This window comes from Aptenodytes patagonicus, chromosome 4, assembly GCF_965638725.1.
Source record: "Aptenodytes patagonicus chromosome 4, bAptPat1.pri.cur, whole genome shotgun sequence".
Lineage (NCBI taxonomy): Eukaryota > Metazoa > Chordata > Aves > Sphenisciformes > Spheniscidae > Aptenodytes > Aptenodytes patagonicus.
This window is the reverse complement of record NC_134952.1, coordinates 70185086-70203552: the sequence shown is the minus strand read 5'-3', so window position 1 is coordinate 70203552 and position 18467 is coordinate 70185086. Positions and strand designations below refer to the sequence as shown.

General features: G+C 38.3%; 1 protein-coding gene across 2 annotated transcripts in view; it reads right to left on the bottom strand.

Annotated features, from left to right (window-relative positions):
- Positions 1-18467, bottom strand: part of ANAPC10 (anaphase promoting complex subunit 10) — a 46192-nt gene that overhangs the window by 7762 nt on the left and 19963 nt on the right. Inside the window, exon 5 of one of the 2 annotated variants that reach the window (XR_012995223.1) lies at positions 2557-2688. The exons of the other annotated variant lie outside the window; for it this stretch is intronic. The gene's annotated coding sequence lies outside the window, so the exon portion shown is untranslated. The remainder of the gene's footprint in view (positions 1-2556; positions 2689-18467) is intronic. 2 annotated transcript variants of the gene reach the window in all.

Genomic DNA, 18467 nt, shown 5'->3' with positions numbered 1-18467 from the left:
TTACACATGAGACATGCAACTGGATGGAGATCTGCAGACAGATCACTGATACAATGCAAAAAAAACTATTGACAAACCTGTCTGAAGTCTGATCTGAACTTTATTCAAACCATGCCCCCCCCGCTTTCCCCCAGCTCATTGCCATCATAACCAAGCTGAGCATCAGTATGAGTTTGTCATGCCTATCCAACAGAAACTGTGATATAGAATTGCCAGTGGGCATCCCCTCTAGGCATCACCTCAGGGACACAAAAATATGTTTGAAGAACTGGAATTCCTCAAAACAGTGTTGTGTTTAAGTCCTATGCTGCCTAGTGGTCCCCTACATAAAAAACAATCTTGATCCATTCTCATTTCCTTATGATTTAACACCTAAATTCCTATGGTTTCTTAAAACACTGCAGGTTCAATCATAGCAGCTAAACTACAACACCTCCAAGAATCACAGCTACTGTACGTAAATAGCTACTCCACAAAAATGCACTGATAGGTTCCCAGTGTGGGTAACCAGTGAGCCCTGTCCTCCTTGCATGATGGGCCAAGGATTAGCATCTACGAGGCTCAAACAGAGATTCTTATACTGCCTTTCCAAATTTCATGTTTGGATTACATAAGCAGCACAACATGTTGGACAATGTCAGTGGGTTATATCATATTGCCACCTTGTAGATCACAGAAACAGGCATGTTTCTGAAGTAAGCAGATGATGTCAACTGAGCTAAGATGTAACCTAAATTTCATTTAGCAGAAGTGATTCACCAGCCAACTCATGAAATGGTTTCATTGACTGGTCCATTTTGATATTCTTTAGAATGAGGCGTCCTGGTTAGAAATTCCCCATACGGTAAAAAAGCAAGGAACCATTCAATTTGATTCTACTGATAAAACAATGCAATCTCTTCCCACATGTACTTCATTGATTCAGACAGAATTTCAATACCACAAACAACAGGAATAAACTTAGGAATAATACAGCATTGAAATTTAATCCATGAAATGTTAAACAGGGAAAGTCAGGTTTTGCATTATTATTGCCCTGATAGTTTGTCTTTGAAATCTTCTGAAATCAGACAAGGAGCATGTAAGAGGACAGCAATGGAGTCTTAGACACGAGGGGAGTCTCTGCTGAGTAAGTATGCAGATGAGACTATTGTCAAACGGGACAAAATGGGGTACAATTGCACATGCTGTGGAACACCAAGAATTTTATGACAGACTCACAGGAAAAACAGCTGTTTCAAAAGTATCAAGTGATAAAGAATCATAAGTACTGATGCCTGCAAAAAGGTCAATGCTGTGCTGAACTGCCCACATAAAAAATTCCTGACAGATGAAGTCACTTTGGTGGAAGTCCCACAGGTTGATACACGGATGGTCTGGACACCTGTGGAGGGGCCCCTGTCCGTGGTACTTAAGCAACACCACCCTGCCCATCACACTCACACTACTGCATCTGCTCGCAGTACTTGCCAGTAACACTTGTACAATCAGGTACATGCAGCCTGAGAGACAAATAAATAGTCTGCCAAATGCTCAGCTACTGTGGATTTGTCAGCCAAAACTGTCTTACTCAATTGTAATTTCAGAAAATATTGTCTACTTAACTCTGGGTGGCAGAAAAAGAGCAAGTAAAGGGAAAGAAAAAAAAAGAAAAAATAGACAACAATCTTTGAATACTTCATCCTCTAGAATTTGGCTGAAAACAACTCTTCATTCTAGAAAAATGTATCTGCAGAAACCATCAGGAATTTGTCACAGATTGTTTGCTATGAAAGTCTCTCTGGAAAGAAAGGAACACTGTTTTCACATTTGTTGTGCCATATACGCTTTTTTTTTTTTTTAATATGTTCTGTGAAGGACGATGCATAGGCAGCTCAAAATTCATTACAAAAATATGTCTCAAGATGTATATAATATTTCAGAGAAGGCCAAAAATGCTAAATAGGCTTGGACAGTTTGCTCTCGAGTCCCACATCTTTAAAATCCTATTTTTTTGTTGAGCCAGGTCACTTGAACTTTTACATAATAGAGTTTATGCTAGACACATCCATAAATTAACTCTCATTAGAGAAGGACTGCCTGTCTGTGTATGTTTTAAGTGGCAGCCATCCTATCCACTGGAACTTAAGAAAAACACAAAAACCTTCTCCCTGTCCCTTTGGAAAGCAGAGTGATCAAATCAGCAAGCACAGAGTGACACCACAGTCTAGCATGGAGTTTCATATGTGTGTGTATGGAAATAAGGCCTAAAACTCCAAAGCAAACCTTCAACCCACAGCAGGAAGTCATCTAAGTTTAGTTTGGTTTCAGCTAAAACAGATTCCATTTTAACAGGAACCTGTTGCTCCAGAAGAAATACTGTCTCCAACTGAAATCAGTCATAACAGCTGTGAAATTTTGGATCGCTGATTTAATGAAAAATGGTTTTCATAATCCATTTAAGGATCAGTCAAGAGTGGAGGAGGGGAAGGCAAACATATCCTAAGTTCATTAGCATTCTCCTGCTGGGACCTATGTCTCATTAACCAGCTGTCACAATAGACAGCAATGCCATACCTTTGCAGGTGCACTGCCGTTAAACTTTGAGAAGACTCCTGGTATCAAGGGAAATCCTTCAGACCTACAGGGACTTGGCTCCAATGTGAATCTCAGTTACTTCCCTTGAGCTTGGCAGATAGTATGCTGAAGCTGAAAAAGCAACAAAAAAAAAAAATTCTTGAGCTTATGCTCTAGAGTGGTGGCCTGGCTGACAGTGTCAAAAATAGGTAATGCAGCCCAAAACAAACTTTCTGCTTCAGTTTGCCTACTTCTGGTACCTAAGTTGTTTAAAGTCTAAGTTGCAGACATACTGGAACAGACTGCATCTGGACAGTCTGGTCCTAAAAATGAATGGTATAAAAGCTATGGTTTGCTGCAAGTGTTTAAACTTTCCAAAATTCCAGCATTCTGAAAAAGGGATGAGGGATTTTTTTTTTTTTTTTTTTTTTTTTTAAAAAACCAGGGTACTAGCCAACTAAAATTATCAGTAGCTCAGAGTATGACAGATGTGGATGGGAGAAATGAAACAGTACATTTAAAAAAAAAAAAAAAAAATTACTAGAAAATATACAGCCAACATTGCACACTTAGAAAGAAGTGCAAATCTCATTTAGTGAGATCAAACATTTTGTATCTTTTGGGAAGCACTTCAAATCATAAAAGCTTATCTCACTGCAATGTTTTTTCATTTGTCGGACAAGTAATTAAGGAGGAGGCCCCATATACACAAGGTAACAGGTAAGTATCCTACTAAGTAGGAGTCTGGCAGATGATGACCCACTGATACAAGTCATTTTTAGTATGCTGTGTGATGATACAAAATAGAACCAGAAGATTCTCTAACAATTATATGTTTAAAGGATCAACTGTTGTAAAAATGGAGCAAACGATGGCATAAACATGGCAAACATGATTCATAGCACTGTTCCTTTGAAAACCCTTCCAGTAACTTTTACCTGATCAGAAGACAAGAAAAAAACAGGGAGACTGCTTTACAAAAAAAAGTGTCAAACACAACAAAACAAAAACCCCTACAATTTCCCAAGTTCATTCCAACAAATGGCACTATATGCATTCAAACTTTCTAGTCACAACACAAAATACAAAATAGTGACAGAACTGTCAAAAAAAACATGTGGTTAAGCATGTGGACTAAGGTTTTCATAACAAAGGAAATAGAGCACAGAGTTCTTAAAAATTACTTAAGATGACACATTACTAGCCCTTCTATTTAAATTCTTATCTTAGTCATGAATTTAAGTTCCTCCCCCCCAAAGCACTGAAAAGCCCTAAGATTTTCCAATTCCCATACTAAGATCTAAAAACCTTAGTCCCTCTTCAAAGCAGCATCCATCCAAAATAAGGACAATCTCCTACAGTTTCCAGGTAAGTCAGGCTGCTCTCAGGGAAGATAGTAGCATTTCAACCGTCTACTGAAGAGAGGTAGGGGAAACCAGGAAGTAGGATAGCAGAAAGTGAAAGAGCAGACAGCTATATAAAGAGAACAGAAAACAGATTGAACAAGAGCAGTGGAACATGCTACAGCAAAGTCGTCTGAAAATATATTAAAAAACACCCTCTGAAGTTCAGGTGAATTTACATTACAAATGGAACTGCTGACCGAAGAATGGGACAAGGTGTTAATATTGGCAGCTGCCTTTTATGAAAGGTAACAGAACACCACAGAATCCTACAAGAAAGGAGAAAATAAGAAGAATTTCCTGTAAGCAAAGAAACAAGTGCTTTAAAAGAAAATCCTACAATAGTTACTTGTTAAGCGATGGCCTTATACAAGATGATCTTAAGGCAAATAGAATTAAGACATCAGAAACCAGGAGATAGAAGAGCATAAAGGAAGAGGTCCTACCAATTTTTCCAAACCAGAACTGCTGTCTACAAGCAGAAACAATATAAATGGACTGTATGGATGCACTGCACAAATTTATTGCAAATGGAAGTTAAATGACTGAAAACACTACTGGGAAATAACTAATCTTACAAAGGTGCAGAGGTTTACAAAATGGATGAAAACTGTACTTCTGATGTCTGCAGTTCCCATTTGTTCTAATGTATATAATGGAATGGTATTATGTTTGTGTGAAAGTGCAAAAAAAAAAATCAGCTCATAATTTACCTTCAAAATTGTTTAGCCATATCCAGGAAACATGTCTAGACATAGCTACAGTTAAATTATACAAAGAAAGTATTTGAAAAAAATCAGATTATGCAATGAATATTAAAGATTTAAGTGTCTGAAAACTAGCCACACTGAGTTAATCCTGTATCAAATCATCTTGAATAACTTAGCGGAGATAGCCTAGTGATTACACTTCATGCCTTGCACTTTGCATTCCAGAGAATGCTGGAATGCTTCGGAAAATTAATATGGGAAATAAATAAATATAAGAAAATGGGAATATCATGACATTTTAAAAAAAAGTCAATAGTAGTAATAGCAGACAGCTGCGAGCTCTCAAGCACCCTTTATAGGTGAGGGGAAGAAAGTACATCTAAAACAAAAGAAAAACACACCCCTCACTGAAAAGTGCTCTTATTATACATTGAAGAGAACTAGATTTCTGATCTTCTACCAGAAGACGGGCCCACAAAACTGCATGGCTCTAACATTTTATCCATTACACAAAAACATAGTTCCTGAGTGACTTTTAATTGTTAGAAAAAGGCTGCAATAAATTATACCAGAATGCTACCAAATTACAAAATCCTACTTATTCTCTACAAGCAAGAGGACAAGTTGTTGCTTTGTAAGACACAAAAAACACTGGGGTTAAGTGAAAGCATTTCTCCTGGTTCCACAGGAATTACTTGTTTCTGTAATGTTTGAGTAGAGAATGAGAGAGTTGCCTCTCCTAAAATCAAGGAATTTGAAGACCCTAAACCTATGTAAATAATCCCCAAATCCTGCAGAAATATAGTACACAAACAAGTTAAACATTTTTGCATCTGGATAAGGACTGTGTGGATGCAGATACTCAGTAGAGTGGGGCAAAACCTGATAAACTGTAACATTACTCAAGCGCGTTATAGCATGCCAGATTTCAATAAGCAAATGCAGAGTAACATTTCACAGGATCCGGAGCAGATGTATGCTCAACTCAAGGAATATTTACTCATTGGAAACAAATGCAAGAGACTGTTGTGAAAACTATTTGTGTAAATTTAAAATGCAATGCAATATCTCATCTGAGAAAGATCCCAAATTCATAAACATGTCTCACTGGAGATATATTTTCATCTGAATGAACTTTAAAAGAGAAGAAATAGGAGTATATCTGTCAGAGGTTCAGCTGGGTAGTTTTATATGAGCCAGAATACACTTTCATAAATTTGCAAAGCTGGAATCAGGACTGTTGCCCAATGGAAGCATTTAATTTTACATCTACACACAATTTCTTTTCCTTTAACATATTGGAACAAATGCAGTAGAGTGTTTACCTTTTGCTTGCGCTTTCTTACAAATCCGTATGTAAGTGTGTCCAGAAAAATGCAAGGCTATGTTTCATTGTTTAATGTGGAGGTCAGACTCCAGACTCTGCTTCTCTCAATCTAGGTGAATTCTATTTCTTGACTTCTTTCTAGGAGTCAAAGATTCCTCAAGTCACCATTCACTCAAAGAATGTACAGTTCAAGAAGATATTCGGATGGAGCTATACAGTGTTGGGCTAATGACTACCTTACTGCAACAGCATGTCTACTATAAACAGCAGTCTGGAATAGTCTTAATGCTACATTCAACAGATGTAAGAATATCAGCTCTTCAGCATAAACTGTATGAGAACCAAAATAAAATTACATCGTGTATGCTCCTGAAGAATGAGGGGGCAGCAGAAAAAACAAACCACAAGAATGACATAATTGAAAACTTGCTTACCAATAGGCCTACTAAGTTCTAAATCTAGACCTACTGTTGGATATCATCCTACTGCTTAGAGATGTGAAGTCAGTAACAAGCTGATAGAATTGGATTACAAATCTATGTGACTTACTGTATACCTTAAAGTCCTGTGGGTACTTATGCTCCTCTGCTTAATAGAATTCTGCTACGTGAGTAAATCTTTATCTCCTCATGACAGACAGTATAAATAAAAAGAAGAAACTCTAATAATTCCACAATAGAAGTTCTTACCCCAGCAGTGCTGGATTTACCCAAAGCCGATTTATGAAAACCTCTCTGTCAAACATGGTGACCATCATAATCACAACAGAGACCTGTTCAAACAGAAGGAAGCCTACTTGAAAATTTTACTAAATCATTTCTCCTGATATGGAACTGCAACTCGTTTCGCAACAACGAAAAAAACAACATATGATTTGATTTAACCTCAGTAACATCATCTTGCTAAGAAGTAACAAATGAATCTCAACATAAGAGAAACAAATTAGGATTTTCTGCGTTTGCTAGTAGAAACTATCCAAAAAATCCTTCATACACACAGTTGAATTTGACCTCTGACAGATACAGAGGGGGAAAAAATTAAAAAAAAAAGGATCATACTAAGCATTAGGAGCTAGACTCTCATGGTTCACTCAAAGACTGTGACTGAGAACAGCATTCATAAAAAGCCTCAGTAAAAACTGTATTTGTTAACATTCCTCTAACATGAGACATAAAACACTCCAGAATTCATTCTGAAATAAAATAGGAGCGTGAGATAAACCTAGTTTAGGAATTGGATGAAGAAGGCTAGAGAGCACAGGCCCTCAAGCCAGACACATATGCTACATTATTATTCTCATTCCACCCTCTCTTGTGTGTTCCTGCTGAAAATGGGAAAATCCTGGGAAAGATTTTTTCTGATTCAAATGCACGATCTTGGTTATCTTATGACAGAATAAGACAGAGAACAGTCCTCAGAAAGAAATAAATTATACTTCAGATCTATAGAAACATTTCCATGCACTACTTGAGATAAGGAACAGGATAAAATAACATTTGATTTCCCTCCCTCAACCCCCCAGAAAACTTAGCAAAGAATGTGATGTAGACACTGTCTAGCAGTGTTCTCATCAAAGCTCCTAGCAGACCCGTGATCCCTGACCAAAATAACATTTCAGCAATCAAGGGAGCAAGACCTAACTCTAGAAAGGACTGTCACAATTATAGCTCTGAAGCAATTGAATCTCTTGCTCAAGAACTCTGGATTTGTTCTAGATATCTATCACTTGCCAGGTAGCATTTTCTTCAGAATCTCAAGGATTGCTTTAACTTGTTATGTGAACAGCATTACTTTCCGTAACTACTTTCTTAATGACACTATGAATAATCTCAGTTTTCCACTAAAATGTTAAGCTTCAGGAATAAAAAAAAAAAAAAAAAAAAAAAAAAAAAAAAAGGATGATTGTAATGATAAAACCCCCTCACATACCTACATGAGATACATTTGTTCATCTACTTTTACCTGAAGAAAAAGTCTGTCTTTTCATTTTGAGAGATACAGAATAATATATTCTTACTACTGTTTATGCATGTTAACACTTCTTGTGAATTTATGGAAATTTTTGGTTGTTTGTTTTGGTGCTGGCCTGACAAAGCATGGCACATCAAGTGCATTTTATGGATTTGTTCTGGGGTTTTGTTTTGGGTTTTTTTGAAATCTTACTTAGTAGCAGCACCTGATAACTTTGCCACAAGGCAATACCTACTACAAATAGTGAAATCCGATTGAATTTGTACTCATGCAAATAAAGACACACACAACATGGAAGCCACACATAGGCCAGAAAATAGTAAGTGGTGGACCAACTGGCTCCTAATTTCCTCTACGCTGGGGCCACTTCCTCCCCCCACCCCATTGCTAAACTGTTAAAGAAGAGTGGTTAAGACAGTCACAGGATGTTCCCAGCTGCTGTTGCCTACAAATTGTTTTAAGTGAAACAGAAAATAAGGTGTGGTGTGCCAGTTGACCAGCACCAGCTGAGATGACAACACAAGACTTTCTTAGTTCTTAGGTATCCTAGAAAGTTCCCATTCCCTTTATATCTTCTTTTCTTATGCTTAACCCAAATTAAGTGTCAGCTGATGGCTTTCCTCTTTGAAGGATTTTAATGGTGTTAGTAGTAGCACCCAGAAAGATCAGAATCAATCTTTGATTTGACCTTTCTGCATGTATTTAGCACTTCTCACTGTTTGAAATTATCTAGTACTCCCTCTAAGGATTACTTTCCACAATTAAGTCTGAAGACAATCAGGTAAATCAAAGCTGATTATTTATAATTCACTGACTTTATCCTCTCAATCCTGAGCCGCAGTTTGTGGAAAAAAATAGCTCAAATGCCACTGCAAGATATTTCCAACTGGCTAGCAACCTCTCCAGAAAGAGAAAAGCAGGAGTGCGTGAGCAACATCTTACTATCATCTTTGACACAAAAGAACTCGGTTTTAAATCTTTCAAGGAAGATGCTGGCGTTCAGTATTGGACTCCCACAATGTTCTTTTACATACCAAATCCAAAACCAGAGCAGATAACTTTGGATTTCTCAGTCTGGGGAACTTCAAGGATGGGAAAGGGCATGGTTGTAGAATGTGGTAGAGGGGAAGAAAAAGACAAGGAGATAGGTAAACAGCCCTCTATTTAACAATTTCCATGCAGTATGCAGGGCCCTTTACTACAGAAAAACATCATTTCCCTTTCAAATACAGGTCTGCTTATATCAGAAAGCACTTCTCCAAGACCTTCTTCCTAGCACACTGCTCCCTAGAGATTAAAGAAGGGTCCCTTGTTCCAGACAGTTACTTCAATGGTACCTACCTTCTTGCTCTGCTAAATAACTGGTAAAGTCAGGTGTCTGGATTCCTTCCAGAATACTTATCATTTCCCCTCATACTTCCCCAAAAGCCAATAAATGATACAGCAGACAAACAAAGAAAGCAAAGATTTTCAGCTTTCCTTAGCTCAAACCGTGAAGCCTTATGTGATCAGGAGCCTCTTCAAACATCCAAGGAAAAAACCTAACTGACAATCCACACAGCAATTTCCCCGTGGGGACACACGCAATTAAAATTGTTACCAGAAGCTTCCCTTCAAATCTTTACAAGCAAGGAAAACTAAATAGATGCATGACGTTGTTACAGCAATTAACACTGTAGGGAAATTCAGAGTGCCAGCATTCCCCTTGTCAACGATTAAAAAAAAAAAAAAAAAAATCTAATTCTGTGCCCAAACAACCTGTTGACCTAATTTCTGCAATGAATTGTAGTACATTTGTTCACAAGAGGTTATAAAAACAGTAAAATAACCTCGTAAGTAATTTTCTGTTTAACATGGAAGACCATACCTGGGTGGAAAAGCATTATGCTTTAATCTGAAAAAGAAATTAAGATAACCTATACCTAAGAACTAGTCCATTACCATATTGATAACAGTAAAAAGGAAGGACAGACACTTTTGCAATTACTTCACTGAAGGAAGACGACACACATGTATATAGCTCTATGGTCATATGACACGATCTTAACTGCAGTTGAGGGGGGCAGGAACCAAAAAAAAAAAAACCCACAAGTGAAGTCAGTCTGTAATATCTTTTTAGATAGATAACCAAAAGCATAATTTCTATACTGGCAAGCATACACTGACATCATTTGCCACTGGCAATTATACTAGTAGAAGGACTTTAGCAGTGTTTATTCAGTCAGATAAATAGATAATTATCTTGAGTATCAAGGTAAACTATCACACTTTACCTAGCTTGAACCTTATAATCTGGTTTAGAATCATTTCCTTTTCTCTAAGCTTTTATGAATCTAGGAAAAGACTAGAAACTGTAATCATCTGTCCCTGCATTAAACAGTTTGCCTACCAGGGTCTCCAACAATATGCCCAAGTGCAGAGAGATTAAAAACAAATGAGAAAATAGATGTTGCTACATGCTACAGTTTGCAAGTGAATAGTATTACACATTTTGTAAACTACAGTTAAAACAAATTCTGATCAACTGGTGTGTGTGTGTGTGTGTGTGTGTGATCTGATCGAGCACCATGAAGACATTCTAGATGAGCCTGCACACTGAAATCCAATATAAGCTGTAATGCTAGATGCACTTGTACTGTTTTAAAATGTCAACTAGACAACACGGTTGCATTAAAAAGGGAGGGGGGGAGGGGGAAGGAAGGGAAGGGGTTAAAATATTGAAGTAGGGAAACTAAGTATTTGAGTGTCTTCTGTCATGGTATCATCTCCCCCTCCACCCATCCACCTTATTCCTCACTCCCATGTTCAGTCTTCAAGCAGAATGCTTAAACGAAGGGAAGAGCATCGAGCTTTTTCTTGATCTGGTTTTTATTTTGCCAAAACCAAATTTCTGCTTGCTTCTCTTACTTCTGAAGCATTAATGATTATCTGCAAGAAGTATCTAGTGAGCCTACATTGGTAAACTGTAATAAGAAATCCCTACAAACTTTGAAAAACCATTGACCAACAAATATCCCAGTGCACTCTCCAAACACAGAACCTTTATTCCAAGAGGAACTTTCAGTAAAAAATGATGTGTGAACAGCAGACACTGATGTTCACACAAGCATACTGCATACAACCCAGCAGGCGATTTTTCTGGTTGTTTTGGATTATGCCCTGGAGGTGCTGGCACAATGGAATTTCAATACCATAATTGCTTATTTCTCTGTGTGCCAGCCTCTGAAATAACAGGTAAAAAGAAAAAAAAATACACATAAAACAAACATTCTCTTTTTTAAATTACAGGAATCACAAAATAAAATGTTTTTAATTCTCTAGTTCAAACGATGTAATTTATAACCATGACACAAACAGAGAAGAAGCACAAAAGAAGGGAAAATACAGAAATAACATAACGTTCCCAAGGTTCAGTTTACAAGGACCTCACACAAAGTTTTGGGGTTTTTTTTTTTTTTTTTTGCAACTCTTACTAGAAACAGTATTATTTGCTAAAAATGCAGTAGCTGCCAAAAGCTATGATCCATCTAAAGCAAACATGTTTAAGATGGAAATAGAGTGTTAATGCTGAAGAAAGACAGAATTGAGTATACAAGTTTTCTTTTAAAAGTGTTGAAGCAACTGCAGTACAGTGTTAAGTTTGTTTTTCATCTTTCTGAGCAAAAATTGATTGCATTTGCAGATAAGCACCTAAATTAGAGAGAGAAGTACATTAAGACAATAACAGAAGTAATCAAATTTCAAAACTTTCTAATTAAACCTCTTTTTCCTGCAGAAGGTTATTGGGAATTCAACACTAGCCTTGGTTCACATGATAGAACAATGGGAAAATTTTCCGAATGGTTGAACGCTAACCCTGACAAGTGTGGAGAGCCAACTACAATACATTATATGGTAGCATAACCTGCCACCCACGTTGCTGAGAGAACAGCTTTCAAACACATGCACCGAGCTGTAAAACCACAAAATCCCTTATTACACATTGTCCCTTACTTAAGGTGAAATACACTGTGTCCCCCCGTCCCCCCCCTTTACAAATCTCGGTGCTTTTTTTAAACCTTCACCTCCAAAGTTTATTTAGCAGCTAACTAGACTGTTTTTCAGACTTTTTTTTCCAAATGCCATTTTTCCTGTTTTGTTTTCTAACCAAAATAAAATCATGTTTTTATAGTAAACAGTGAAGCCTGTTATGTCTTTCACTGTTGCTTTTTTTTTAATACTACTTCCACCTGTGTGACATTATCCAACTTTTTAAAAGGAAATTTCTGATATATGACTAAATCATTGTGAAGACTTATTTCTGGAGTGAAATATTTTCCTTTTTTTAATAAGACGACACATGACTCATCACTGGTAAAGTAAAAATGGTTCCATCATGCTTTTGACTGGAAAACCAGATATTCTGTTATTTACTGTGATTCTTTTTCATTGTTATGCAATTTGAATATATTCAAAAAGATACCCAAACTGCCACAGTATGTGTGGTTATAGACACTGGCATTCATGTAAGTCAATCATTGCTGTAGAATGGCAAACATACTCCACCCTCATTACAACACGCTGTGGTTACTAGCCAAACATCTTTGCCTTTTCTGAAAAGGGTACATTATAATAAAAGCAGACCAGCAAAACAAATAATACAAGGGGACCTGAGATATGGTAAAAGTAATAACAATTGTTAGAAAACATAACTCTGAATATGGAAAGTGAACTACTTAATGATTTTAGGAACGCATATAACCTCATGCGTACTCTTCGCTGGGTAAAAAACTGGCTGGATGGCCAGGCCCAAAGACTTGTGGTGAATGGATTTAAATCCAGATAGCAGCCAGTCACAAGTGGTGTTCCCCAGGGGCCAGTTCTGTTCAATATCTTTATCAATGATCTGGATGAGGAGATCGAGTGCACCCTCAGTAAGTTTGCAGACGACACCAAGTTGGGCGGGAGCGTTGATCTCCTTGAGGGTAGGAAGGCTCTGCAGAGGGACCTGGACAGGCTGGATCGATGGGCCCAGGCCAACTGCATGAGATTCAACAAGGCCAAGTGCCGGGTCCTGCACTTTGGCCACAACAACCCCATGCAACACTACAGGCTTGGGGAAGAGTGGCTGGAGAGCTGACTGGCAGAGAAGGACCTGGGGGTGCTGGTCGACAGCCAGATGAATATGAGCCAGCAGTGTGCACAGGCGGCCAAGGAGGCCAATGGCATCCTGGCCTGTATCAGAAATAGTGTGGCCAGCAGGAGTAGGGAAGTGATCGTGCCCCTGTACTCGGCACTGGTGAGGCCACACCTCGAATACTGTGTTCAGTTTTGGGCCCCTCACTACAAGAAGGACTTTGAGGTGCTGGAGCACATCCAAAGAGCAACGAAGCTGGTGAAGGGTCTAGAGCACAAGCCTTATGAGGAGCAGCTGAGGGAACTGGGGTTGTTTAGCCTGGAGAAAAGGAGGCTCAGGGAAGACCTTATTGCTCTCTGCAACTACCTGAAAGGAGGTTGTAGCGAGGTGGGTGTTGGTCTCTTCTCCCAAGTAACTAGCGATAGGATGCGAGGAAATGGCCTCAAGTTGCGCCAGGGGAGGTTTAGATTGGATATTAGGAAAAATTTCTTCACCGAAAGGGTTGTCAAGCATTGGAACAGGCTGCCCAGGGAAGTGGTTGAGCCACCATCCCTGGAGGTATTAAAAAGACATGTAGACATGGCACTTAGGGACATGGTTTAGTGGTAGACTTGGCAGTGCTAAGTTAAAGGTTGGACTTGATGATCTTAAAGGTCTTTTCTAACCTAAATGATTCTATGATTCTATGCTATGAAAAAAGATCACTGAAAAATGCTGGTATATAAAACTTCCTTAGTTAATGATTCCCCCCTCCTACCCCCCCACCACACATGTCTGCTGCTTGAATCATTGCATTCCAAGATAGTTAGATGATATACACAGTTTCTTCAGGGGTTTTCAGTTGCAACTTTGCTGGCAATGGGAATTCTATTTGCAAGTGTTTCTATTCTACTGACAAGGTCAATTAGTCCAACGAACTATCGGTTGTTCTGTCTGATAGCTCAGTGTATTTACTCAAGCAAGCACTTTTATAACCCACAATTGAATGCAGACAGTTACCCTTGTAAACACGACTGTCCACAGGGATTTTCACTACATTTTGGGCATGTAAAAGAAAAACATGCTTTTCTTCCCTCAGCCTGATAGCAGACAAGTTTGATTACAGCTTGAATTTCAGGGAGCGAAGGGCAGGGGGGGCTACTGTTCTAAATATGTGTGATCTATTGTACCTAAATATACATATTTGGACCAATTCCTAGGAGCTAAAGAACACAGACATTTGATTGATCTCTCTAGGAGCTCCAAAAATTTGGTAATGCTATCAAAGAGAGACAGATCAGCATCTCTGCTCTATCCAGGCATTAAAAAGAAAAAAGCCGTGGTTTGAAAGAAACAAAGAGATGCTATATGTAGCACTAAGGGTTAAAGGCTACATAAAATGCTTTCACAAAAGCACAGGGGTGGAGGGGGTGGGGGGTAGAAATCAGCTGCAGAAGTTGGTAGAGAAAAAAAAAAAAAAAAGGACTGTTCCACAGCTTCAGCTAGAATTTTTGTAGGTCAGCAGCATGGCCATGCCGCTGACAAAATGTGCGAAGAGGAAAAATGACAGACCCTGGCCTCACAGAACTTTTATTAACACATACATGCACTCCCTTCACCCTTCATATAAAAATCTTCTTTCAAAGAAGAGATTCTTCATTTTTACTAATTAGGAATGGTAAAGGGGCTAGTCTCTTAGTACACTGCTCTTCATTATTCAAGTATTCCCTGAACAAATCCTTCAGCGATATAAAGAAGGTAAGAAACTACCATGGAAAACCAGCAATCTTTCATGGCTGTATTCTACCACTTTGGGTATTATACAGATACTACAAAAAATTGAAAAGCCTACTGAAACCATGTGGGAAGTCTGTAGTACAGGGGACAATCACAGAGATAATCTGTAAGGAAATATGGATTCCATAAAGCAATAAACTTGGTGAACAACAAAGAATTATACACAGTATATTAAATCTAATAGCTATTTAATCAATATTAAAGCACCACTGAAAACAAATAGCTCTTCTGAAAAACATTACCAAGAAAAGTTGAGTCAGTATAAGAAATTAATGAACAAATGGGAACAATAGGTTTTAAAGACTGGAAGGGGGAGTGCTTTATTTTGGCTTAACTGAAGAAGGAACTTTATACACAAGTGTGTATGGTGCCTTACCTTGGTTTTGTGGTGGTTTTTTAGGTAGATGTAAATTATACCAGTACAAACCAGGCAATTCTAAACAGGACTCTAAACAGAACTAATTCATTTGAACAAAAGTGTCAAGCATTCACAATGTGGTACCAATGAACATTGCAATTACAAGTTTCAGTCAGGTATAAACTGGACACAACCAGATGTGGACTTTGACTTGGGATATTGGTTCAATAGCATAGATAATCTGCACAAGACTACAAATCTCTCAACCTTCCTACAAAATGACCTATACTACTACCATTCTACAACAGTATTATCATCCTACATACTTCAAAAGAGTGTTGGAGAATATGCTTATCTAAATTTGCAGTTGGTTTCCTATACTACTCTATACTTGCTATAAGGCCACAATTCTAGCCCTACTTTTTAAAAAAAATACTAATATATTAAAGTCCAAGTATTTGGTGCTCTCCCTCTCACACACAGAACACTATCTGCAACCTGCTCCTGCCCGCCAGAGAAAGGGCTGCAATTTGTTTATAGTATTGTAATTAGAATACACTAGTGGAGGCTTGCATCAAAGCCTATAAAAAATTCCCCCCACCATATTGGAGGACAGTTTCCCTGCGTTGATAACATTTTATTTTTTTTAATCTGAAGATTTAAGCCATCCATACCAGAAAGATTTTTACAGACGTAAAATATATAACAAACAAGCTTTTTAAGAAATCCCTTCAAATCCTCCTACTAGAACTTCATGCACTGAAAAGAGATGAAACTATGTAACAAAACACTTGCTACAAAACAGGTATTACACAGCATAACATAAATGATTAATGTCAAATTGATTAGTAAGTTACCTTGCCTTTTCTCATGGGCAGTGGAGAGAGAAGCTCTTTCACTTTTACATGAAAAGCCATACACGTTTTCTAATTCCTTTTCCATGGTGGAACTTAGATCGAATAATCATAAAAAGGTTATAATTCCAGGCGAGGCTTTCACGTATATGTAAAATTTTGTGCTTCGATCAGTTCCTAGCCTCTATATGCTTGAGTTCCCTCGAGGAAAGCTCTGTACTTCATCAAGTTCCTGCTTTCCACAGAGCTGTTGCCACTTTCTTTCACATGGCTTTCCTCTGCTTCAGAAGGTAAAGTCAGACTGACAGTATTGAAAATACAGGGCCTCTTTAATGTACCCTTGCCTAATTGAGTCCCTCTGTGGCAAGAAAAGGTTCCTTCATAGATTCATTTTTGAATGCTGGGATACAAAACAAGAAAAAATCTTTCTACATGCAACACATGCCACAGCATAAAAACAATGTTTAGTTTTCCTCTTTTTTCTCTCTAAGATCCCACAGAAGAGATGTTTATTTCTCTTAAAATACCACTTCAGAGCAAGGTAAGATAAAAATGCTTAACAATTTTATGATGTGTGGACCAAAATAATCTTCCATTCTTCAGAATTCTTCTAGATCTAATGTGGATCTCGCTATTTGTACACACATACTTCAGATGCACAAAAGGCTATTTCAATAACTGCATTTCTCATGATTGCGTAGTAAGCTCTGTTCCAATGTATTACCGTTCCAGGGCATAAAAAGCAGGAAAACTGCAATCCTGTTCATAATTTCCACAGTTTGAAGCCTATATTAGTTGATTTCCATAAGCATAGGAACGATAAGCAGGTCATATCATCTACAGTGATGATGACATTGGCAGGGAACAGTGATGTTAGCCTTTCTTTTGTAAAGAGGGGTTCGTGTGAACATCCCAGTTGGTGACTCACAAAATATCCTCTCTGCTGGAATGTGGAAATACGGAGTACCAACTGCACCAAATGAAAATAACGCTGCTTCCTAAACTTGACTCCTACCCTTGACATCAACCACAAGGCTTAATAACTAACCAATACCAGTGGATCATTCTACTCCCCTGCTTTGCAGATTTCCAGTACTAGTAAATTTTAGATGTAAGGAACAGGTACTGTCTGCATCCTGATGAACTAAATCCATACCCAACTAGCATAACAGCAAGATAACAATCAAACTGAACAAGCCGATGTGATGACCTCATCTGCAGAGCATCCTAGAGACAGACAAGAAAGCCTACAGTTTGAAATTCTATAAAACTAAAGTTTATTCACAGTCTTTTCTCAGCATCAAGTGTAGTTTGCAGAAAGCAGACTGAGTATTTTTAATTGACATTCTGAACCCAAGGAATAATTAGAAATTAGAAATGCACCTTTTCTTATATGGAAGAAAGAACACAGAGGAATGGTTTCTAACCAAAGTACTTGAAGCCTAGTCAAGAATCTAAATAGAGCAGTAAGAACTCAGTACTCTGTCTTCAGAGAAAGTATTTTAAAATGCACCTTAGAGATGTTTGATCAGAGACTCAGAAGCAGTACATTTTCTTGATTCATTAGCTTGCCACAGCCCTATGACAAGTTAGCATCTCCTTGTTCCTCAGTATCTAAGTTTACTCCACATACAGAAAACAGGTTGAGATTGCTAGCTGTTGAATTTCAGAAAACGTCTAGAAAAGTCCAGCCTCTTCGCTACAATCACTGAACACTGTAGGAGTAAAGAGATTACAACAGGGTCAGACTTCCTTAACCACCTCTCGAAGAAGCTCCCCAGTTTGGGCATTCCTCTGGTTGATAATTCCCTACTCTAGTGCAGAATCTCAGATCACTAAAGAAGTGGCCCTGTCCGTGGTGCTTGGTCACAATACCATGCCACCAGGGAGACTGCTGTGCGCGACAGCTCTGGAGCACCTGCTTACAAAACACCAAGACCAAAAGGGCTAGAAAACAAACTGAAAACAAAATAGACCGCAATTCAACAAAAGACAACAAAAAGTTGAAACAAAGGACTCGCACTGTTGCCAGCAAAGACGTATTAAGGTAACAGGGCTTTCACCTGAGGCTTCAAAGTCATCTTCAGAACTGAGTCCTGTTGAAAAGGTTAAGTAGGCTTTTGTTCCAGGTGGAAAGCGTACAGCAACTGAGTTAAAGCAGGTCTCTTCCAAAGCAATGTTTAATACTTAATATCATTCTTTGATGCAAAGGCTGCTACATAGGACCTCCAGTAACAAAGTGTCTTTTTCCTACATAAGGGCTATCCATCACTGCCCAGTGATAGACCATTGCATACCTATAAAGGTTGTTAACCAGGGAAGTTACCCTGTTCTAGCAGCACTGCTTCAGACTGAATGGCTTCCGAAAGAAGCAACGAGCAAACACCTTGCTTACC